General features: G+C 46.6%; 1 protein-coding gene across 2 annotated transcripts in view; it reads right to left on the reverse strand.

The window, feature by feature from the left end:
* Positions 1-23642, reverse strand: part of LOC146822387 (uncharacterized) — a 49411-nt gene extending 25769 nt beyond the window's left edge. The window contains exon 1 of one of the 2 annotated variants that reach the window (XM_085613474.1): positions 23457-23642. The gene's annotated coding sequence lies outside the window, so the exon portion shown is untranslated. Of the gene's footprint in view, positions 1-2180; positions 2265-23456 lie in introns of those variants that run through there. The other variant, XM_085613473.1, reaches the window with a different exon arrangement.
* Between the last annotated feature and the right edge of the window lie 1300 nt (positions 23643-24942).

Here is a 24942-nt window from a genome sequence, read left to right on the forward strand (position 1 = left end):
ATCCACAGAACAATACCATTCCTCTGTCATTCCCACTACTCAGAACAAGGAGGCCGATATTTGTTATTGCAGGAACACTCTGGGACTAAAGCATTTTGTTCGTAAACATTTATGCTCCGAACACTGATGACCCAGATTTTTTTCAGAGACCTCTATACCCAACTGGATGGTTTCGAAGTGAACCATCTAATAATAGACGGGACCTTAATATGCCACACCACCTGCAAACTGACTCCATTAGCACACAACCAACAGATAAACCTCGGGCTGGGGAGGTATTTAGTCATAGCTTTGATACGTATGCACTATATGACATATGGTGGACCCATCACCCCACTACTCCCAGCTTTACATTTTACTGGGCGCCCCGCTCTGTTTGGTTACGGTTAGATTAGTGGTTCCTGTCGGCCACTTCCCACATGTGGGTGTCTGAGATCACCGTGCTCCCACAGACACTTTCAGACCACAACCCTGTCCTTTTGAAACTCCCACATGTCTGTTGCCTTGCATACCTTGGTGATTCCATGGCGATGCGCTCTGGGACCAGGTGTTCCATAGCGAACTGCAAAGCTCCACCCTTGAATACAGCTGGCGATTCCATCGCGATGCGCACTGGGACCAGGTGTTCCATAGCGAACTGCAAAGCTCCATCCTTGAATACAGCTGGTGATTCCATGGCGATGCGCTCTGGGACCAGGTGTTCCATAGTGAACTGCAAAGCTCCATCCTTGAATACAGCTGGTGATTCCATGGCGATGCGCTCTGGGACCAGGTGTTCCATAGCGAACTGCAAAGCTCAATTTTTGAATACTTTGAGATTAACGCTGGAACGGTGTCCACACAGGCCACCCTGTGGGAGGCCTTCAGGGCATATGTCCGGGGGGAGGGAGACTTATGTATTTCCAAGCATGTGGGTATCCTAAGGGATATCCGCACGCAACTCGGCCGAGTTCAGGGGGAAATACGGGACCTGGAGCTTAAGGCAATAGCCGACGGGGATCACCAGTTGCATAAATGGGTGGAGCTCCTGGCCAAATACTGGGACTTAGCAGAGAGAGAAATCGCATACATGGGCAAACACTATCAAGTGCATCGATATGGAGAAGGAGAGAGATCAGGTTGCACCGTGGCACGTATACTGCACCCCAATTGGTCACTTAACTATGTGGTGGAGCTCCAAACTAAGGACAGGGAGACTATCACGGGTGGGGAGCGCATTATGGCTAGATTCTGGTGATATTACCAGGAATTTTAGGCTTCTCGTACCTCCTATGACCCCCGATGCAAAAATCTTCATATCTCGCAGACATCGCAGTGGTATGGCATCCAGACAGCTAGAGGTTATTCATGTGTGAGCCGCTAACTTTGGAAGTTGTAATACAAGCAATTGATGCTTTAGATGGGTCAAATGTATCTGAAACAAGGGTTACCCTTCTCACAAGGATCCAGGGTATCAGTATTGTAAAACAGAACAACAGATCCTGTGGCCTATGTGTCTGGATACTTCATAGGTAGGACGCCCAATGGCAAATATTTGTGCGGGCGGTGAATGTCAGAAGGAGAATCAGGGTCACGCACCAGATGCAGTTATCAAAACAGAGAATTTTACTGAGTGATAATATTTTTCACAAAAAATTTACATATAAGTGCACGGTTTCCCAAGTGAAATAGAACCTTATAAAGGGAAAGGGGTGTGACTGAGTGGTAAGAAGGTTTCTATGTACAACAAACAAGCACAATATGTTCAGATCATCAATCAGTCCTCTAGAGCAATGCTAAGGGTCTGTGAAGGTGGGTCATTTGTAGAGTGTGTTGACGTTTCGACCCCACGAGCAATGAGGGGGGTCTCATCAGGACCTTATGATATGGAACACCTGGAATAAAGTGAAAAGGGAAAATGACTTGAACTGCCAAAACAGTATGGGGGGGGGGGGGGGTGAATAGCTCAGTTAGCGCCTATTTGAAAAATACCTGAGTTGTGCCATCGGACTGCCAATGTGCTCAGTGGAAAACACCAGCAGATTGAAGTGGCTCAAGACTGGAGTGAGAAAGAGAAGAAAAAACGAACACTCACAGTGGGGCGCAGCCCGGCACTGTTAGTAAGAGAGAGAAAAGCAACAGCTGAGTATAGGAATTACATTGGATGACGCATGCAGATATATATTATCGGAGGTACTCACCCATGGTGAGGGGGGAGTAGCAGTCATGTTCGGTATTTGCGCAAGGTCCCTCCAATCGTGGTATGGGGTTGGTTACCTCCCAACCAGGAAAGTCCCACCTTGGTCATAGATACGAAGGGTCAGCACTGCACGGGCAGTAGTCACCTGATTCAGACCTATGTGAAAGGCGATATAGGGAGTGACCATCTCTACCACAATTGGGGTTGATAAGCTGTGTGATGGAGGTGAGCAGAAACAACCACAACCATCTCTCATGGGTGGGGGGGGGGTCGTTAGCAGCTTAATAATAAACACAAACACCGTCGCTGCAAGAAGTCATACTAATGAGGTATAGAGGTATCTGGTGAAAAGGGCTCTAAAAGTGTACAGTATCCGTGAGCAGCGCAGCCGTTGAAGAGTACAGATCAAGGGATCCATATAGGCCCATTAATTGTATTTATTATGATTAGCCTGCCCGTTGTCCACTTGTGGACGCTATGTGGCTGGTAAAACCATCGGTGGTGAGACAATTATTCAAAGGGGGAATGGAGGTCCGAGATCGCAAACCTCTATGTGTGTGCCTTTAAGCTAAAAAAAAAAAACACAATCACAACTCGGAGCATTGCTCCCAACCCGTTGTTACATCCATGTTAAAAACGCTCCCGCCATGTAACCAGGCGACCGGCGTGTAGACGTCAGTCTCGCTGGATGCCTGAGTGCAAAGAATATAGAACATGGCGAATCCCCCTGATATACAAGATACCCCACCCCCCAAGCAGGAATGAGAGGCATGTAGATGCCATTTAGAAATCTGAACTAAAGAGGCTTGCCTGATTAAGCAGATATGCCATATCAGGGGCGGCCGCAGATGTCAGCTGGTCGTGAGAGAGAAGGGCGCAATGCATCTTTCCCCCCCGCAAAAGATGCTGCAATGAGTCGATTGCCAGAGCGCGCGCACTTCTCACTAATTAGGAAGCCGCGCCAAACGGCCCCTGTGGAGTGGCGCGTCACTGTCCCTTGCGGTGTGGGAATGGGATAAATTCTATATGGAACCCAGAATTAAGGAAGCATAGAAAAATGAGTAGAGTTTATAGTAAAAAGTCTTGACCCATAAGACAATATTTGTATAAAAGAGTTTCGTCTGGATAGACGGAGCTGTGGTAGAATAGTAGGGGGAGGCGTGGGGCCAATATGTCTTATAAAATCAAAAGAAACACTATGTTTAGTTCTAGATTACAAAACATACACATGTTTAAAACATCATCTTATAGTTTTCAGATGATGACAGCCAGTGTGCTTGCTTAATCACAATTTTGCATATTTCAAATACTTGGGTATGTTTGTCTATAAGCAGGTTGTATACAGTTAGTATTTGCTATGCTTCTCAGATGGTGAATCTTCCGCTACAATATTGTGTTCACAGCCTGTGACCAGGGAAGGCTTATCATGTTGCTGTTGTCATAATTTACATATTGCATATCAGAGTACAGCTATTTTTAGGCAGGTTGTGAACACCAAGTATGAGCCATACTTTTCAGATCGTAAATCTTCTGCCACATTGTTGGATCCATATCAGGGAAGAGGGGAAGAAAAAGGGCAAAAAAGGGAGCGTGAGAGAAGGGGGAGGTACATGATGATTTGGAATTGTCCATCTGGTAAATGTAGCTAATTGCTCAGAGTGGTCACAAAACCACACAATTCTTCAACTGTATTGAGTTCATGGGTAATAGAATCCACCTGTCTATCCAGCGGCATTCTAGTCTTCGGAGAATCTCTGTAATATTACCACCTCGTTCCAGTATGGTGGCCACGTCGATCACCTGCCATTTGATCTTATCAGCAGTGTGGCCCATTGTCGGAATGTGTGTTACCAAGGGTGAGTTCAGTACTCTGCATCTTATTCTGCTGCGATGTTAACTGACCCGCACCTTAATTGGTTGCAAAGTCTGACCAATATACATCAAATGACAAGGACAATTGTCCAAACCTAACCTCTTGACTTTCAATAAAGAAAATGGTACATCATTCTATGGAACAAACGGACTTTATTTCTTCCGTCACATGAGGAAAAACCTCACACATCCCCAAAAATTAAAAAAACGTTTGGGAGTAGAACCTATCTCGTCTCTCATGTAAGCCCGGAAGGTTTGAATATTAAAATCATCCAGTAGAGACAAGCACTGGCAAGTATCAATAGCCACGCATGAAACAGCAATTGAAGCATCTGGGCAGACCGTGGCCCCTGGGCCCCGCCGCTGCCACCATGAACACAGTCAGGCGTTTTACAAGGAGCGTGGCAAAATAAGATCCGCCGTCCTGGGAATCTTTTATTGAACCAATAGAAGCAGCCCCGAGCTAAGGCTAACGCCTCCGTATTCAGAGTGATGTCGGATGACATCACCTCTGGAGATCACATAGGCGGCCTGCTTCTGGCCTATGAATATTTTACAGCCTGCTTAAAGCCTCCTGTAGGATGCCAGAGAATGGCACGGGGTTAAGCCACCAAAAGGCTGCAAAATTTGAGCTGGCGATTGTGAGAAGACGACAGCGGGGTAACCAGGGGGTTTGGAGGGGAAATGGGAAATGGAGGCAGTTGTCAGGCCATGGGTAGAACATTGTGATGAAAAGTGAAGGGCCAGTTAGGAAAAATAATTTTTGGTTTGGAGGTCTGGTGGGTGGTTTTCTATAACATGGGGAAAAGGGGTAAGGAGGGCTAATGTATGTGGGGGGCATAGAGGTACTAGGCAAACTGGGGCGGGCACTACTGCAGGTAGATAGTCAGAGTAGGAAGTCAAGCTTGGGGAAAGCAGAAGTCTTTGACAAAGTGGGGTGTGGGGTGAGGAGGAGTAGTAGAAAGTTTTTAGCAAAATCAAATCCTACCACTGTACATTGGTTAGGTGCACGTTGCCCTGTGGTGAGACGTAGGCAAAAGAAACAAGCATTTACAATGCTATAGGTGTCGCAATTGGGAGTTTGTAACCTATGGCATTGTAAACAAGAGTAAACAAATAGAAAAAACAAGTGGCCTGGCATTTTTTTTCCTATTTGTTTACTTTTGCTACAATCGTGGCACCCGCGCTTTAGCTTAACATGGCCAAAGTGAAAAGAAAGTAAATAAATAATAAAGAGCATTACACAATAAAAATTTTTTTTTTTAAAAGCGCTGTGTTACAGCGCGGTACATGGTGGCCTGTGAAGCGAGGAATCAACACAAACAGAGTGCTTACCCACATGTGAAAGATCCAGTCCGGGCGGGTGGGGCCAAAAGGAGACAGGGCGGTAACAAGGAGGGACTAAAAAGCCTCACAATCGAAAGCCAGTGTTTAGCATGAACTATGACGGCAGCCAATGAAAAGAAGGGGCGGAGCCTACACTCCACTTCTGAAATCAGCTTGATTACAAGAAGCCTTGCATGCGCGCTGCAACGCAGGTCTGCGAGACCTAAAAATGATTGTCCTGGCCCTTTCTTGTACCTCCTCACTAATGTAGTGTGGGTTAGCCACTCCCTATTTACAACGTTAAGTTAGCATAACCTCATTAGCTGTTAGAAAGCCAGCTTGCTGCTTCTGCTGCTTTTGCACGCGACACTGTTGTTACATGTTATTCATTTGAGAAATGCTGATTCGACTTTGCTTCACATGAGAACCGTCTGTTGTTTAACATCCTTAACAGTGAGCAGTGACCTTGGTCTGTACACCGTGTATGGAACAAGTCTGGGTCACTAGACGGTGCAGGTTGTTGTGTTCAGGTTGATCGTACCACTTCTAAGCCATAATATACATGCAGCTGCCAATACCTGAAAGACGAGTCCTTTAATATTACAGAGCAGCATGTTTTAGATACATTCGAAACGAAGAGCTGTTGCAGGAGAGAGCCTAGCTGATCCTGTGATGTGATTCCACTAAGCTGATCCATAAGGTATGGGGTCCCCCATGCAAGCCTAAGAGACCTTCTATTAGTCTAATAATAACTTATTAGTTACTAGAGAAAGGAGGGTGGGTGTCTTCCACTGTCATTATTATTATTATTATGATTGCTCCTTTCATTTTCTATGGAATTGTAAAAATGCTGATGGTTTTGATCTTAACCATTTGTCTGCTTGTGTTAGCCAAAATACTGCATCTTAGGACGCGAGGTTTATAAAATAAACTCTTTAAACTTTACTGTGTCTTTGTTATTCTGTTGTGGACTGATATATAGATACAAACAGGTATTTCGGATTCCCACCACTCCTGAGAAAATCTAAGTCGCTTGTTCTGGGTTGTCTATACATTGGGACCGCCGAGCTAAATCTCGGACAACGAATGGGACACTAAGCTAGTCGGATAGGGGTTCTTGGTTCTGAGGGGAGTTTCTGGTACACCACAATTCTCTGAGGTCCTGGTTTCCTGCGCATAGTTCTGTACATAAGCAGAATCCCCGCAACATGGCGCACCTAACGTTTGGTCTATTGATCTGAAAACGCCTTAGTAGTGCTTTTATTAGTCCACAACGCCCTCACTCTGGTTTCTGGATAACGTGAGTGACGGCTTAACCTACCTAGGTTTCGACTAAAGGTTCTTTCAAGCTTGATAATTAAAAAGGTTTTCTTTTTCTGAACCCCAGTGCTACTGTAGAAATCGTTGTTACTCTTCTAAGTGTCCTGATGGCGATCAACGTTGCCGCGCATAGTCGGGTTCCCCTGACCGCACATCTGCGAGTTTATGGGGTTCCGGATGACGGGTTGGCTGTTATCTTTGTGGTAGGGGCTGATGCAGCGTTCCCTTATGAGTTGTTTTACTCTTGGGTGACGTTCGATGCAATAGATGCGAACGATAATTTGTTCCACGAATATACTGCCACAGCGATGCCTGCAGCCTATGCCCCGTATCGGACACTTGAAATTCCTCTCACTGCCTGGCAGCATACCATTTGGTTTAATGGCGCCCTTCCCCATGTGGTAGCACCGGCGAGAATGGGCCCATTGTCTATTGCAGGGGCCACATGGCCGGTGCTAGCCGGTTACACGCCACATCCCCGCTACATGACGGTGGCGGAGTTACGTGTGCTGCACACTGCCCTGATTACGGTCCATAGGGCATTAGTGCAGTACGTGTCTCGCAATGTACAGGTGGGGGCACCTGCAGTTGCGAGCCAGACGACTGCCCACCACGCGGTGGTCATTAGTCCAGTAATGGTTAATGCGGTTGTCGGCAAGCGCCCCCAGAATAAGGATGAATTCCCTTACTGGCTTGCTGAGAAGTTTGATCAACTAGAAGCCGTGTTTCCGCATACTTCTCCTGTGGATAAACACAGGATACTCACTATTACGTTACCGAAGGACCTGGTCTCCGATAGTGTCGATTGTGACAATTGGGGCAAGGTCTTTGCTGCGACCTATGCGAAGTGCTATGGCACTCCGTCTATGTCCGTACTACCTTCCGTCATCAAGAAAGTCCAGGACAATCATGGTGCGGAAGCGGCAATTGAGTTGGGAATGAGGCTTGTCGACAGCTTCGATGTGGTTTGTTCCATGGTTATGGTCAACCTCAAAGGAGATGCCATGCAGTTCCAAGTGGGCAATATGTTACACCTTGTGGATCCGGCCGACAGGCCAAAGGAATTCGCTAAAATTATTGCGAAAGCCTACAGAATGGTGGGGCGTAGCGCCTTGGGTGTTAAACCCACCGTTACCATTCCTACGGTAGTACAGCAGACTAAAGTGAGTTAGTCTAATAAAGACGAAAAGCCCAGCTTTCCGAAACAAAGTTGGCGATCAAAGAAACAGGGGAAGCAGCAGGAGAAACGGAGGTCTCGTTCAGCGTCGCCGGTACAGGCAAAAACTGAACGCACTTATGATTTGCGCAATCGTTCTAATATTAAGTCACCTGATCGATTTCAGGTTCCTGAACAACGCTCTCCTCGTTCTTCACAGGAAACATCGGCTTTTCAATCCGGTGGCGGAGATCGTGGGAAAGGAAAGGGTGCTCAAGGCCGTGAGCAGCCTCGTCAGAGCGACGGTAAAGGGAAGCAGGACGAATCTGCACGACAGAGACCCCCGTTTCAGAAGAAAAAAGTTGCTGCACTAACTGCAAGATATGCCTCAGATGGTACGGACACAGCTTCTGAACCAGACATGGGCGTTAACGCTGCTAGACAGCGCGGCGGAAGTTACAGTAGTGCGACAAGCGCTGCGTCAGTATCTGGAGGCGACAGTAACTGAGACATATGTAAGTGTTGAAACTGCTAATACTCGCGTAGCTCCCCCTGAACGAATGTTTGAAATTGTCCTTTTAATTGAGGGTGACATACAACGCAAATTTAAAAGTAGTCTTTTGGGATAATTTGACCTCTACCTATGATATTCTTTTGGCAGATGCGGATTGGCCCCCAGCTTTCGTTTTAGATGCTCCTAGAGGGGAGACAGTGATTCTACCGTCCTTTGGGCACACAGTGCCGATGGAACATTCTAACAGGTTAGCCGGGGAGTGGGCGCAGGTGCTCGCGCCTGCGTTGTATCGTACTCAGGCGGGCTGGGATAAATTTTCTCCCAACCATACGATTCCGTTGCGGTCCGAACCCCAGCCACAACCCCAATATCCCATGCGTCGTGAGGCGAGGTCTCACGTCGCGGCAATCCTTGAACAATTGGAATATCAGGGAGTAATTGAAACATGTGTGTCACCCATGAATAATCCTTTATTCACTGTGACGAAGCCTGACGGGTCGTACCGCCTAGTTTTAGATTACCGGCACTTAAATTCGCACTGCCGGACATGCGCGGTACAGAATACTCATAGTTCGGCTCTCGTCGATAGTCTCGTGAGAAAGCGGTTTAAAACCACACTTGACATTTCCAATGGCTTTTACAGCCATAATCTGTCCCCTCATAGCTATGAGTGGACGGCGTTTACATCGGGTGGCAAATAAAAGAAGTTTAAAAGGCTCCCGATGGGCTATAAGAACAGCCCAGGGGTCTTTGCTGCTCTTGTGGTCTCTCTATTGGAGATGGCAGACCCGGAGGCATACTCGTACGTAGATGACATCTACCTGACGGACGACGAGTTGCTTCCTCACCTTGCTCGCGTGGATAACATAATAACTATGTTTGCAGACTTCGGTTACAAATTTAACTTTGCGAAGTCCCACATTGCCGAGTTCACAGTGTTGTCCTTGGGGTACGAACTCAATAATGAGGGCCGAGGCTTGGTTCCGCAGTTCCTTGAGAAATGCGCACGCCTTAGTACTCCTACGACACTGAAGAAATTACAATCCTTGCTGGGTTTTCTGAATTGAGGTCGTACCTACATTCCTGATTATGACCAGCGTATCAAGTCGCTTTATGCCTTGGTACAACCTACTTTTACCAAATCTTGCTGGCTGCCTGAGCACTCTGCTGCATTGCAAACTTTGCAGTCTGATCTTCTTGCTTCAAAATTCTTACAAACTCGTGATAACCACACTAACCTGGTCATTAGAATCGTGCCAGGTGCAGTGGGTTTCACCTACTTAACGTTCAATGAGGGCGATACAGTCCCCATTGCTTACAAATCTCATCTGTACACTTCGGCTGAGCTGCGTTTTTCCGCTGTCGAAAAAGTACTACAACAAACAAATGATGGACGGAATGCTGACAATGCAGACATTCTCCCCCAGTCAAGAGATCTGGGTTAAATCCATTGTTCTTTTGCCCACTACGCCACCCCAGTTCAGACATGGCCATATGCAAATCAGTCTTGACCCTGTGCCTCATGGGAACAGTCCAGCCCGAACTGCCAAGCCATGTCTTCCCTGGACCGGAATCAAGCATCCTAGGACCGGTTTCTGGCTATCAGCCGTCATCAGCCAGGATAGCTTGACTCCAGTGGCGTAGTGAGCACGGGTCCCACGTCTGGGAATACCCATCCCACTTAGGGCGAAAAGCGTTACAACAAACAAATGATGGACGGAATGCTGACAATGCAGACATTCTCCCCCAGTCAAGAGATCTGGGTTAAATCCATCGTTCTTTTGCCCACTACGCCACCCCAGAAGTGGGACCCGTGCTCACTACGCCACTGGAGTCAAGCTATCCTGGCTGATGACGGCTGATAGCCAGAAACCGGTCCTAGGATGCTTGATTCCGGTCCAGGGAAGACATGGCTTGGCAGTTCGGGCTGGACTGTTCCCATGAGGCACAGGGTCAAGACTGATTTGCATATGGCCATGTCTAAACTGGGGTGGTGTAGTGGGCAAAAGAACGATGGATTTAACCCAGATCTCTTGACTGGGGGAGAATGTCTGCATTGTCAGCATTCCGTCCATCAATTGTTTGTTATGTCGAAAAAGTACTGACAGCGGTTCAGTAGGCGATCCTGAAAGAACGAGCGCTATCGCAAGGAAAACGCATGCTGGTGGTAACACCGTACCCTGCCCTTGAGGCAGTCACTAAAGCCAGTGTACCAAATTCAAAAGCTTTGCTTCCAAGGTGGATACAATGGGCTACCTCCTTGACATCGCCTGACGTCACATACATCTTTGACGCGGCATTACAGACACAGGAGTTCTTGGAGTATGAATTCGTTCATCCGGCTCCTCTGTCTTTGCGCCCGCTCGAGGAGTACCATTGTGTCATCTACACTGATGGGTCTGCGCAACCCGCTACTGGATCAAAGCACGCATATTCAGCGGCCTGCGCAATTGTCGTGGGTACTTTCGTGAACGGAGAGTTCCAATCTGATGTCGTGCACACGCAATCATAGGGTGATTGTACCGCGCAGTTAGCTGAGCTTAGGGCTCTGGTGCTTGCACTGGAGTTTGCTGATCCTCGAGTCACTACTCTTATAGTGAGTGACTCATACTATTGTGTTCAATCTTACAACGAAAATCTACATTTTTGGATTCAAAATGAATTTCGTGATTCCAAGGGTAGCACAGTAAAGCACAAAACGCTTTGGGTTAGAGTGGCAGAATTTCAAGGACGTCTGCCCCTCGTGAATGTAATTCACACTCTTGGTCACCAACAAGTTGGTGTCCATGCTGTCGGTAACGGTCTGGCTGACGAGGCAGCAAAAACCGCAGTGGCGACATATTTAGTAGCAGCAGTTACAAGATCCAAAACTAAGATTGATGATGACATCTTGGCAGCTATTGCTGCGACAGAGACAGGGAAAGGCTTTCCTAAAGGTTTCCCTTCTCGTTACCATTATCACTTAAGTCCTGATAACGTCCCTTTAGTGAGGATTAATGACGTTGGCGACAGATTGATTCCCAACGCGGACTGCAGACCATCTCTGATATCAGCTGCCCACGAAGATGTTGCTTCTGCGCATGCCGGAGTTTCGGCTACTGTATCTCTTTTGCAGCAACGTTACTGGTGGTACGGTTTGTACAAACAAGCGCGGGCTTATGTCCTTCTCTGTGACATTTGCCAGCAGATTAAGCCTTCTTCTGCCGCGCGTCCACCACAAACGCAGCTGTTTATATCTAATCAACCACTTGCGTGTGTTTATTTAGATCACTGTGGTCCTTTTTCCTCTGACACTGCGTACAAGTACATCTTGGTTGCGGTCGATTCGTGCACACGTTTTCTATGGGTGTGGCCGCAAAGGAGTGCTGATGCCCGGACTGTCATCAAGGATTTGCGTGTCTTTATAGGGAGTTTTGCATGTGGTACCCTTCATTCTGACCAGGGCCCTGCGTTTGCCTCTAGGGTATACAAAGAAGCCATGAGAAGTTTGGGGGTCCAAGTCAAATTTTCGTCTCCATACCGGCCTGAGGGCAATAGTGTTGTGGAGCGAATGAACCGTGACCTAAAGCAATCTTTGACAGCAAGGGTTTTAGGTACAGGCCGAAGCTGGCTTACCCACTTGTATGACGTACAGCGTGCACTTAATAATCTCCCTAGAAGGTCTCTGGGTGGGCGGACCCCATACATGATGCTCTTTGGAGTACGAATGTTTGTCCCGGACCTTGAGGGTCTAGACATGGCGGCGGCAGCCGCGCCTTTTGACCTAGATGATCACTGTGCTGTATTGCAGACTCTTCAAGAAGCCAGAGACACTCTAGCAAAGGAACACGTGCCCTCTACATCCGAAGCTGAGCTCCAGATTCCGGTAGTCGGCTGGCTACCTCGAGTTGGTGACCTGGTCCGTGAGAAGGTGGAGAACAAGGAGTTTGGCCCCTCTTATCGTGCACCGGTCCCGGTGCTTGGAGTCCTGGGTACACGAACAGTTATTTTACCTCCACTGCCTGGTCGCAAGGATAACAGGTACATCTCGATTGACAATGTCAAGCTACAGCTGGTGGCCGATTCTCCATAGTATGACACCTTCAGTTTCTTGCCCTTCTATACTGCGAAATTCTGTTGTGTTGCCACCCTCTAACATCATGCCTGAAGTTGCCGTTGAGATGCATGCAGTTACTGTTCCTTCTATACCGCCTTCTGCTGGTGGTTTGCCTGATGATCCTGAGTATGCTTATCCTGCTGGAGTCCCGTTGCCTCTTTTACATTCAACAGCGATCAACCAGTCACATTCTTCCTTTGACACTGAATCAATGACTTCCACTGCCCCTTCCAAAATTTCTATATTTTTTGCCTGGTTCAAGAGACATTTTTTAGTGGCACCATGGACTTACATCTGGCTGGTGCTAATATGTATCTTTTTGTTCATGACAATTGGCTTTGTGGTAGTGTTTTTTCAGCTTATTAATGGACACTACGTGAATGAACAATCTGCAATTCGATTAATTGATGGAACTTTGGCCCCCCATTCCTCATCGTACATAATGAAAAGGGACTAGACCTTTGTGAACATTACTGCCTGGCCTGTGCCTGATGGGATCGCTTGGGATGCTGTTAAATTTCAAATTCATGGACCTACTGAAGTGATTAATGTGCCTAATGTCTTTCGTGTTTCTATGGGTGATGTGGTTAAACAGAACATCCGATCGGATGATTGGGATGTACAAGCAATTGAGGCACTGTTTTCTGATTTGAAATATTATGCTGCATTTGATGCTGAAGATTTATATTTAAATACTGCAAATTATGGTGAACAATTTTGCTATCAACATTATGGCACACATTTCCTACACAGAGCAAATACTTTCCATAATTTTGTTAATTACACACAATGGGAACACTGTCCTGCCCCTTTGTCTGGCAGCTCTGCCACGTTAGTGAACATGTTCACATATTTTTCAGATTTTAGTGTGTCTAATCCGACCTCGTTTTATTTTAAGGTGGCGGCTGAAACCGCCTCAAAGGTTAGATTAACACATACCAAATTGTTATATTCAAAGTCCTTTATGGACGAATTGGCTATTAAAGGTTATGACCTATGGAAAGCTACTATCGATCTTAACCCCTTCAGCGCTGGGCGAATTCCGCCGCGGTGCTGAAGGGTTCGAGCGCGGGCGGGCTCATGACGGAACGGTTCCGTCATGAGCACAGCTCAACCGTGGCTCATGACGGAACCGTTCCGTCATGAGCATGGAAGGGGTTAAATCGGTTTGGGGAACTAAACCGGGGCAGGTACAGGGAACAGAAGCTTTGCATCGTGCCGGTCTTATCCCAAACCATATTTTATTTTTGAACTCATCTATTTTTCAGACCACCTGTTTTGGATTGGCTATGTCTAAAAAAATTGAATTCCCCCTCGATCCCGGATCTGGGTGCTTATCCGAATTGGAAAAATCACACAGATCTGTCCCTAACTATGTTGCAGTCCCTTGTTTCCAACGCCACCTTTAATATGTCAGCATTAGATCCTGATGGGAGGTTGGTATGGCAAACTGGCTCGGATTCCTGTCAACGTCGATTTCTAACCTTGACACCTGGTTGTACTCAAGTTAGAGTAGATCCACGTTTTGAATCATCACACACTGTAACTACCTACTCTGTGGGTAAGTTATGCCAGTCATGGCTGCAACATTCCACATTAGCTTCTGTTAAACTTCATTTATCACGTTTAAACAACAAAATAGATTTGAATGATTTTGTTAAGGGTCCTGCAACAGGCAGGTCCAAAAGATGGGTATATGCTATTTACAACGAAGTTTGGAAATTGTCGCAAATTGAGGCTGCATCCAGATTACGCGCTATTGACCAAGCCAATATGGAAAAAGTATTGGCAGTGATTGATAATAGCAGTAATACCTTGTCTTCCAGAATTTATACTTTGGATAATATTGTTTCATCCGTCGTGGACATTGTGCAGAATGATTTGTCTGTATTGTATCATGGCCAGAATCAGTTGCGTTCTATTATGCAGTTTGCATGGACTTTGCAAACGTTAAAGGCAGGGAAAGTCCCGTGGGATTACATGAATGTGTCATTCTCCCTTTTAACTTGACTGCGAAGCAACAGTTCATGTCCATGAAAGATGCTACTTATTCCTTACTGCACATTGAAAAATTAGAACCTTTGCCGTTCGATTGCTGAACTGAACTCGGCCGTGTGGCTTATCCACGGGTTGATCCAGTTACCTTTTTCCCTGTTTAAGTTTACTTCATGCATGAAACATTATGCACTTGGCAGATATGAACACCTTGGTACTGCCTTCCTGCACGAAGTATGGTCGCTCCCGTTCACGTATAGATGCATGCGGGAGGGAAAAGAGGTTTACTTAAAGGGTGAGGAGTGCACTTCGGCCCCTGATCATTCTGTAGTGTGTAGACACATACAATTACATGGTGCCTGCAATATACACGCTCCTAATTTGGCTTGCGTTCTGAAAGGTATTCCGGTGCCAGTTATAACCCCTTCGTTTAAGCGGCTTGCTAACGGTAGTTATTTGCTTTTAAATAATGAAGCTTGCTGTGGGATGCTAGAAGGAATACCTTACATAGTAACGGTTTCACAGCGTGTAGTCCTTTTCCCACCCCCGCATGGCCGGCTCGATGTTTCTATCTGGCCTTCGATTCCAACCTTGAAAGCAGAGTTCAACAAGATGAGCAGAATAAGGGCTCTTGTCTCAAAAAGAGGTCCTTTGACTTCGTCCCGTGAAACATTTCTTCTTCACGTAGCAAACACCCGCATCGAGGTGCAGGCGCTTTTGAATACTGACCTCCCCTTGCATTTTGGGACCTTGATACAGACTATCTTTAATGCCTCGTCTACAACTGGCGTAGTTCATTTTTTTAAAGTTGTGGGCTCCGGCCTCGTGACCTCTTTTCAAACTATTTTTGGTGTGATACCCGCATTTTTTCATTCTATTTTTTCCAGCTTCTTTGGAGGTCTCCCTTAGCTTCTCGCCCTTATAGCTGGGATACTTCTATTGATTTGCGTAATACGCAATGGCTGCACAACTTGCGTACCGAGACAACATGCCCCGGCTGATCCATCTGCGTAACCAGATGCTTGAATACTATGGCACTTTACCGCTAGCGACCTTAAGTGTCGCATATGGATTGCCCTTCCGGTTTCCATTCTTTACTTGTGTGCAACCTGTCTTTCACTGCCTGGATTGTACATTCCAATGGGCTCTGGATTTGTGCCTGTCAAACTTGGTGTCACCTGCCCCGGATTTTGATGGACTAATGGCCCCCTTAGTGGCTCATGAGTTTGCCTGTTCTGGTGTCGGGTTTATGGCCTTGGGTGCTGCGCATGGAGTCCTTGGTAATTGGGACATCGGAGAGGCCGCTATTGAATTCCTGGAACGAAGTTATATTGAAGAACCTGCCTGTTGTCCTCGTACACGCGACACTGTTGTTACATGTTATTCATTTGAGAAATGCTGACTCGACTTTGCTTCACATGAGAACCGTCTGTTTAACATCCTTAACAGTGAGCAGTGACCTTGGTCTGTACACCGTGTATGGAACAAGTCTGGGTCACTAGACGGTGCAGGTTGTTGTGTTCAGTTTGATCGTACCACTTCTTAACCATAATATACATGCAGCTGCCAATACCTGAAAGACGAGTCCTTTAATATTACAGAGCAGCATGTTTTAGATACATTCGAAACGAAGAGCTGTTGCAGGAGAGAGCCTAGCTGATCCTGTGATGTGATTCCACTAAGCTGATCCATAAGGTATGGGGTCCCCCATGCAAGCCTAAGAGACCTTCTATTAGTCTAATAATAACTTATTAGTTACTAGAGAAAGGAGGGTGGGTGTCTTCCACTGTCATTATTATTATTATGATTGCTCCTTTCATTTTCTATGGTATTGTAACAATGCTGATGGTTTTGATCTTAACCATTTGTCTGCTTGTGTTAGCCAAAATACTGCATCTTAGGACACGAGGTTTATAAAATAAACTCTTTAAACTTTACTGTGTCTTTGTTATTCTGTTGTGGACTGATATATAGATACAAACAGGTATTTCGGATTCCCACCACTCCTGAGAAAATCTAAGTCGCTTGTTCTGGGTTGTCTATACATTGGGACCGCCGAGCTAAATCTCGGATAACGAATGGGACACTAAGCTAGTCGGATAGGGGTTCTTGGTTCTGAAGGGAGTTTCTGGTACACCACAATTCTCTGAGGTCCTGGTTTCCTGCGCATAGTTCTGTGCATAAGCAGAATCCCCGCAACACTAACATCCCTGTACCCCAGTTACAACTCTTCTTCCATACACTCTGCGGAATCCTAATACGACTGATCTATGCGGGAGCTCGCCCCTGTATTCGGTGGGATACACTCACACTTCCCCTGGAATGAGGAGGCTTTGGAGTCCTGGAGTTACACCTTTACTACTTAGCAGCCCAACGCCACCACGCATATCGCTGGTACCACTCTGATGCCCTGATACCTTACCTGCGCCCAGAGCGGGCGCTGCTGGAGGGAATATTACACTCTCAGATCTTACCCAAGGCATACCACTAGACACTGAAGACATACAGACGGTATCACCCACGTGTAGAGCATGGCGGCGCATGCGACATATGCTGGGGGGCGGCCCCCTCTATTCCACTGCTATTCCAATACATGACAATCCTTGGCTCCCGCTCACCCGGGAGAAACTAGTACAATGTACACTACACCGGCATAACTAATACACCAGGGGGGACCTGTTCCCATATAGGCATGTTGCGCCCTTGGTGGAGGGCCCATGGGTGGGGGACATGTCATACATGGACTGTTTTATTTTTAGACGCCTTCGTAACACTCTGAGATTGCTGGTACCCACCTATCCACTACCCACTAAAGACTTCTCTCCGTGAACACTGACCATGGTAGACACTGAGGGAGACCATATGACCTCAAGAATATATCGAGCATGTATTGTATTGAGGCCTGACACTACAGGGCGGGTGCGAGGGATATGGGCAGCGGAACTAGGGGGTGACGATAACTGATAAAATGTGGACATACTGTTGCACACAAACGCGGAGCACATCAATGTCAGAGACACAATCTCTTACACTTTAAATTTCTGCACCGTTACTACCTATTGCCTGCTGCTATTACAACATTCAACCACACTAGACCTGATAACTGCATGAAGTGCAAGGGGAGGGAGCCGACCTTACTTCGACTTGTCCGGTTGTACGTGTCTATTGGGTAGCAGTGTTCGAACATAACTCTGCCATGACTGACATTGAACTCGTGCCCAATCCCCTGGTGGCACTGCTGGGCTACACCCTCAATATGTCATGTTCTAATCGCCGACTGGTCTCCCTGGCATAACTGCTGGGTAAGCGGGAGATAGCACTGCACTGGGGAAGCGCTTGCACGCCAGTTGTCTTGGATTGGCTTGGGAGCATGAGCCGATGTGAGAGAGTGGGCGACGATTATGCACACTTCCAGTCTCTCGCCACGTGCCCTGGGGATATTTGGTCACCTTTCCATGTCTACCTACGGTCCAGAGAGCCAGAAACTACTGAGTAAGGCCCCACTCGATGACCGTACTAGACTGACTAATGTCCTATGTGAGATGTACCTGCATGCTTCCAGATTACTACTACTATGACCTGGCAACACACATATACCTGAAATGATTAACGGAGTATTGAATATTTAACCATTTAAGTTGTTGGTGATATAATTATGTCTCTTTTACCTCTCCCTCCTGAATGATGTGCAAATGTCTTGGTTTAGGATTTGTAAAAATCAATAAGGAAATTTAAAAAAAAACAATTTTGTCTACTTTCAGAAATGTACAGAAATGTACAGCTTTCCAAGATCACCCATGTTTTTTAAATCCGTTTCCATCCCAACATACAAGTTATTTAAACCACAAAGATTTGGGAAATTGATCAGATCTTTGAAAAACACAAAAGCTGTGGTAAAAATGTTTGATACAACACTGCTTGTTCCTGGAAGTTGAAATATGAAATATTTAATTGATGCCATTTTTAGACAAAACAGTGTTTTCTTATCCAACACATTCCCCAATTCCCCTGCTCCCAAGACACCAAAAAGCATCTGTATTTTGGCTATTTTCACAGTGGACTTGAGAGGAATGTTCAAACCCTGAGTATCTTTCTGATCCAGAGGATGTTGGGAAAAAAGGAAGCACATTTGGCATGGATACTTTATGTGGAAAAAAAGAGTTATGAAGGGGTAAGCGCTAATTTCCCCAAATATAACAAAAGAGCCAATCACTGGGGCAGAAAAGCTTCAGCAGCTAAGGGGTTGAAATGCCTCTATGCCATAACAGTGATGGGAGTGTGCAACAGGAAAGATGTTGGGAAACCCTAAAAAAACAACAACAACAACAAAAACGTGGGTGACGCAATACTAACGTATATACAGATATATCTTTCTCGATCCTAAACAGACCTGGGTTTGTAAAGATACAGTTTGCCAGAGATGGGGGGCAGGTTGCAGCTCACTACCAAAGACCTGCAGGCCTTTCAGTTAAAGCAACCATACGAAGATTGGAAAGGTGTCTCCAAAGGTTAGTGCCGGGTATAGGGTGATTTCTGATGCTTGTAGTAGTTCTGTTTCTTGTTTTACATCCAGGAACGACCCATGCACGCTTCCCCTCCTTGTATACATCCTCCAAGCACATCTAGCTTAATTCATAAGGTATTTGAGAGGGAAAGATTTTTTAATGCAAAAATGCCGTGGCAGCCGCCACCGAAAAGTACGGGTGGGCGGGGGTAGAAAAATCAATAACAATACATATCTGGCTGCCACCTCAGTCGAGCTCCGTCCTCGTCTGTTCCTCCCGGAAGCAGGAAGCCAATCACAACGCTTCTGTCACCAAAGACGGCCGGCCACATCATCATGCGCACTTGAATGCCCCAATCACTCCTCCCCTGCTGGCTATGACTACAGTCTCACCCCGCCCAGTAAACCTCCCTCAGTGAGGAAAAATAAAATGATAATGCACAGAGGTGGCAATGCACAGAGGTGGCAAAATGCAAGGGTGGGTAATTCACATCGCCCGAAACATTAAGATTTATTGCAAGGGCAAGAAGTTTTCATTACTGTTTTGTCCGAAGGACAAGTAGGCAGTAAATTATGCTCAACTGAGACCTCTTCAAATTGGCAGTGTGTGTCGCCCACAGTGTAATCATGTAACCCACGCACACGACACAATTTACAGCAGGGTGCAGAGAGACTGTTTTCGATTACGGAGCCCGCCTGGGCAGTCGAGCGAAGCCAGGTGAAGTGAGTGATAAAGGTCTCTGCTCACCACAGGTACCGACTGTAGTAAATTGTGAGTTGTGATGCAGGCAGTGACTCTTTACCGCTTATAGTACATTGGACACAGCTTTTGGATCTAATACTCAGGAAATCACAGTGACGAGTGTGCACATGGAGTTTAAAAATTCGAGCTCTGTCTCTTGTGCGTGCGGGGTAAACCACGTAACTACACAAAAGATCTGAGACCTTTTTCAATGAAGTGCAGTGTGTTCACAATGTAAAAGCACAGCTTGAAGTTTGAGCAGCTCGGAGCTTTCAAAACCAGCACATTCAAGAGCGAATGGTCTGTAGTATTTCTTTAGATCACGGGGCGGACATGGAGCTTTGAACACTCCCAGCAATGGCAGGTAGGAAACTGGCTTCTCTCCTTCTTGCTTCTACCAGACTTTAACCTTATTCACCCTTCTGATCCTGCCCTCCACCCTTGGGCCTCTCGTGCTGAACCCAGGTCGCTCTCCTCACCTCCCCCACGCTTGCAGTAAAGTACTCGGATTTCTTGTCATGCAATTCTTGGGCCCCTCCCTTCACACTTTGCTTGTCGTCTGTGCTTGATGGCTCCATCTCTACTGTCTCAACCACGTCTACATCAAAGCCCTTACTTTCCCTGCGGGGCTGTCGTGCATCCCACAGACCCACCCCTATTGCTTTCATTTTCACGTGCCTCTAATTTCTAAACCAGTGCCTGCACTACTCTCTTTTCTCCCCCCCCCACCCGGCTCTGCATTTATTCCTTCACAAGCACCCAGGAATCGGAGGCCAGAAAAAGAAAACAGAAGGGGCAAGTTTACTAGAAGGCAGGATTGCAGGGATATATTTACCACAAACTAAAAACCTAAGCCTTACTGTCTGCGATACGGTATCACCAAAATCTTGCACTTGAAACTATGAGAGGCTTTATATACTGTTCTGTGCAGCGCCAAGCATGAATTAAAAGCAGCACTGGGGCGCTAGACTGAGGGTGTTTCTTTATGTCAGGACAAAAGTCATCCATTAACATCTGCTACGTGATGCGACCTCACGCCGTCACAGAGACTATAGCCAGGGCCACTGGAATTATGGGATTGAACGTCTGCGGCGATTTTCACTTAATTATATATTTGCCGCATCTGCCACATAATCCATCATCTGCTGCATAATACCCAGATTTTAACAAAAACAACATTTGTTTCTAGCTCAAACGGTTAAAAAAAGTACTAAAAATTCGCAGTGGAAGCCTCTTTGCAAAGCTGGACCGGTCACCTTTCTGTTGCTTATTGCTGTATTTGGACGTTCAACCTATACTAAAGAGTTGCAACCAATGCCCACAGGGTGTCACCAAGCTTAAAAATTATGAAATAATGAATACAATTACAAAATGAGCGGCATTATGTTACATAAATTTGCTTTTTCTTGCTGCATAATTTACTCAACCTTGCCACATAATTTTGTCCTCTCTTGCCACAATTCCAGTGGCCCTGGCTATAGCTCTGGTGTGACTGACAACAGGCGTGCCTGCAGCCATTTCAATATCCTACATTTTACCTAATTTACAACATTAACAGGGAAGTCTCTGAAAGCTTTTCTTGTCCCTACTACCCCCTGCAAACACTATTAAAGTTAGGGTTAAGAACAGTGCTCCTGTGCTGTTTAGCAGCTTACTGTTTTTTTAGGTAGCTCTTATTAAAATGAGTTAACCTTTAAGTGAGCACTACTACTCTTGCAACATTAGGAAATGGAGGACCAGAAAAATAAAACACTTCAAGGATCACACAATGTGGCTAAGTGGTGGTGAGTCTGGGTTAGTGGCTCAGTACCCTCATTTGAAGCTGATAAGCCACAGTCCTACAAGAGCTTGGTGCACTGCACACTAAGATAAGGCAGGTTTGAGGAATGGTTACCTCAAATGTACCGGGAGGGGTAAATAAATAAAGGTGCAGGTATGGCTGGAGAGTGTGTTTATGCGGTGCATTGTATGGGCGTTTTAAAAGTGCACAGAGTAAAGTGAACATAGTAATGTAAATGTGTCCAAATAAATCCTGCTTAGAGTAGATAGGTTGACGAGCCCCTCTGTTGCTTCACAGCAGCATGACTTGTGGATGTCAGGCTGTAAATTCCTCTCTGGGCCTTGAAGTCTGTCCTTTGTGTTGTGCTGGTCTTCTCTACCCTATGCCCTGGATTCTATATTACAGCTACATCTTGCAAGGGAGCGGTGCTTGAAATGGCACCACAGAGATATGGTCTGTGCCCCGAGGCATTGAGGAAGGATTGTCGTTGGAAAGTAATCCTGTGTAAAGCAAGTGAATACACTACATGTAGAAAGTCCTATAGAAGCTAAGAAACTCAGAAAGAGCTAATGTTACAAACCTCTCCAGAGATGCAGCAGAACAAGTGAAATTGTTCTTATGCTGTGTGCTTTTATTGGAAATAACAAAATGCCAACTACAGGGTGTTCCTGTCAAGCTGCCGCAGACTATTTCTGTAGGATGTTTCGATAGAAGTCTCTGGTGCAGGAAGGATTCAGGCTTATTGAGTTTTCCACAGGCTCCGAAGGGCACTTCATTCCCTAATAATGCTTCTAGGACTGCCTGTGTAATGTTGGCAAGACTTCTACGGGATAGGCCTAAGTGTGACACCCCCCCCGCCCCCACCCACCCCAATCTTGCCGTTATGTATCACAATGTCACAGGTTGAGTCTTCCAAATGAAAACCTTACACACTTTCAGAGATGATGCTTTGATCCAGTGGGACTGAAATCTGAAGACTCGTCCCTTAGTAAAAAAGGAATTGTCTCCTACCCTTCCCAGGACCGCTAGAAAAGTCATGCTTTCCTGCGCAGGACACTCCAATCTAGACACAATCACAGATCGCATTCATATCCACCCCTGACTATCGCCTGATCTCCGTGCAGTGAGAGAGCATGTCATAGCACAGGGAGGGGCTCCGACTCTGGAGCAGATCATGTGTGCAGTGAGGGGCACCTGAACAGATCGCGTGCAGTGAGGGGCTCCCGAACAGATCGTGTGCAGTGAGGGGCTCTCGTGTGCAGTGAGGGGCTCTTGTGTGCAGTGAGGGGCTCCTGAATAGATCGTGTGCAGTGAGGGGCTCTCGTGTGCAGTGAGGGGCTCCTGAATAGATCGTTTGCAGTGAGGGGCTCCTGAATAGATCGTGTGCAGTGAGGGGCTCCTGAACAGATCGTGTGCAGTGAGGGGCTCTCGTGTGCAGTGAGGGGCTCTCGTGTGCAGTGAGGGGCTCTCGTGTGCAGTGAGGGGGCTCGTGTGCAGTGAGGGGGCTCTCGTGTGCAGTGCGGGGCTCCGGACTCAGGATCCGACCTTTAACAGCAGGTCTTCCGAGTCCTGGGGTTCAAAGAAAGGGAAAAGTCTCCCCTGCACCTGTGTCGTGTCCTTTGAAACCAGGGCTGCAGGCGCCTTCTTCCGGCAACAAACCCACCCCTGCCGGAAACCCATTAGTTTTCTCCGTAGGTAAGGCAACGCCCCTTAATACCAGCCGCCACGAGCACCAGTTCCATAACACAAGGGTACATTTATTTTTGTTAGGGGGGGGGGGGGGGGAGGGTAAGCGATTCGCCCAGAATCACAGGAGATGGAACAGACGCCGAAACTCCAACCTGGTCTCCCAGCTCCAGAGTCAGCTACTCAGGCCCTTACGCCACAATTGCATCGCAGACATAAGGGGGTAACAAAACCCCTCTCACTCTGTACCTTCCCCGGCTCCAGTCCCCCCACACCGACAACTCACCTGCAGCAGATCACACGGCGCGCTCACTTCACGCAGCACTTCGGAATGAAAGTAACTCCCTGGCTGGCATCCAGGGCTTATGTGGTCTCCCCACCCCTGCCATTACTAGTGACGTTAGAAGTGTGGCATGGGGATTGGGGAGGGGTCAGACGGGGGCAGCCTTAGCACACCTTCCAATCACCCCCACCCGACACGGTGGTAAGAGGTTTCAGGACGGAGGGATAAGGGGCGGAGCCTACAAAATAGTTTGTCTTTATTAAAAAACAATTCAGGAATAAGCGTTAACTTAAGATGTCATTAAAGATACATTGTATACATTAAGGCCGAGCTTCTAACACGCCCCCAGCCTCCCTCACACTCTGATTGACAGGCGTGCGTGAGCCCGGGTCATTTCGAAAAGAGGAACAGAGATATGTTCGGCGGCTGCTCGGGGGGAACAGAGACAAGAAAAGATGAAAACAGCCCCCAGAGAGCGCTTCCGATGGCGGATATTTTACCCACTCACAGCTGCAGCTCTGCCACGGACAGTACAATACTCCTGGCTGTGAGAAGAGGATACAAACAAGCATTGGCGCTGTGATTACAGACTGTAAAGCATAGCTGCCAAGGGTTCAGATTTGCTGTGTGTGACATTTTCATAATTTCAGTGCAATTGTGAGTGACATTTCAATGACTACGAGTGACACTTTCTTGCGAGCAAAACCGAGCAATGAAGACGATTGAAACATATAAATATTAGAAATTAGACCCATCTGAGCAACAAGAAACTCTAAAAAGATCGTAAAACTGCTGCTACACTCCAGAAATGGAAGGACGCAAACCAACCTGACACATGGACGCCAGACAGGCCACTTGTTACTGGTAGGAAGTCTTAGCTTCTGCTCCAGCGGGAAAGGGTACATTTACATATCCTCCCTGCGTCACAGACCCGTCATCACACTAACTCATTCACGCACGCATCCACTGGTGGGGCCCATAACACCAACACTCATACGTCTCACTCGAATCTGGACACATTAACTCATTCACGCACGCATCCATTGGTGGGGCCCATAACACCAACACTCATACGTCTCACTCGAATCTGGATACAGGAGGAAGAGAAGCGCTGGACATGTGGGGGGTACCTTATTACCTATAGAAAGAAATGTTTATAGTATTTACATATTATACATCTGCACTTATAGAATCCTAACCTTAGCATCAAGGCACTCCACCACTTGGTCGATGGACCAATTAGTTGGACTGGTTGATGGTGATTTAGAACCAGCTAAAACACATTTAAAGTCTCAGAATCTTTAATTAATACCCTTTACAGAATCACAAACTCGTTCTCTATTAATAAATGTTTAGTTTATCTAATCAATTACCCTTCATTGACATGATCGTCATTATAATCAATCAAAATGTTAATAACATTGGCATAAATCAGTATGACAATTATATTTACCTAATCTCTGATTTTGGCGACCATTCTCCCACAACC

This window comes from Triturus cristatus, chromosome 6 (genome assembly GCF_964204655.1).
Source record: "Triturus cristatus chromosome 6, aTriCri1.1, whole genome shotgun sequence".
Classification (NCBI taxonomy): Eukaryota; Metazoa; Chordata; class Amphibia; order Caudata; family Salamandridae; genus Triturus; species Triturus cristatus.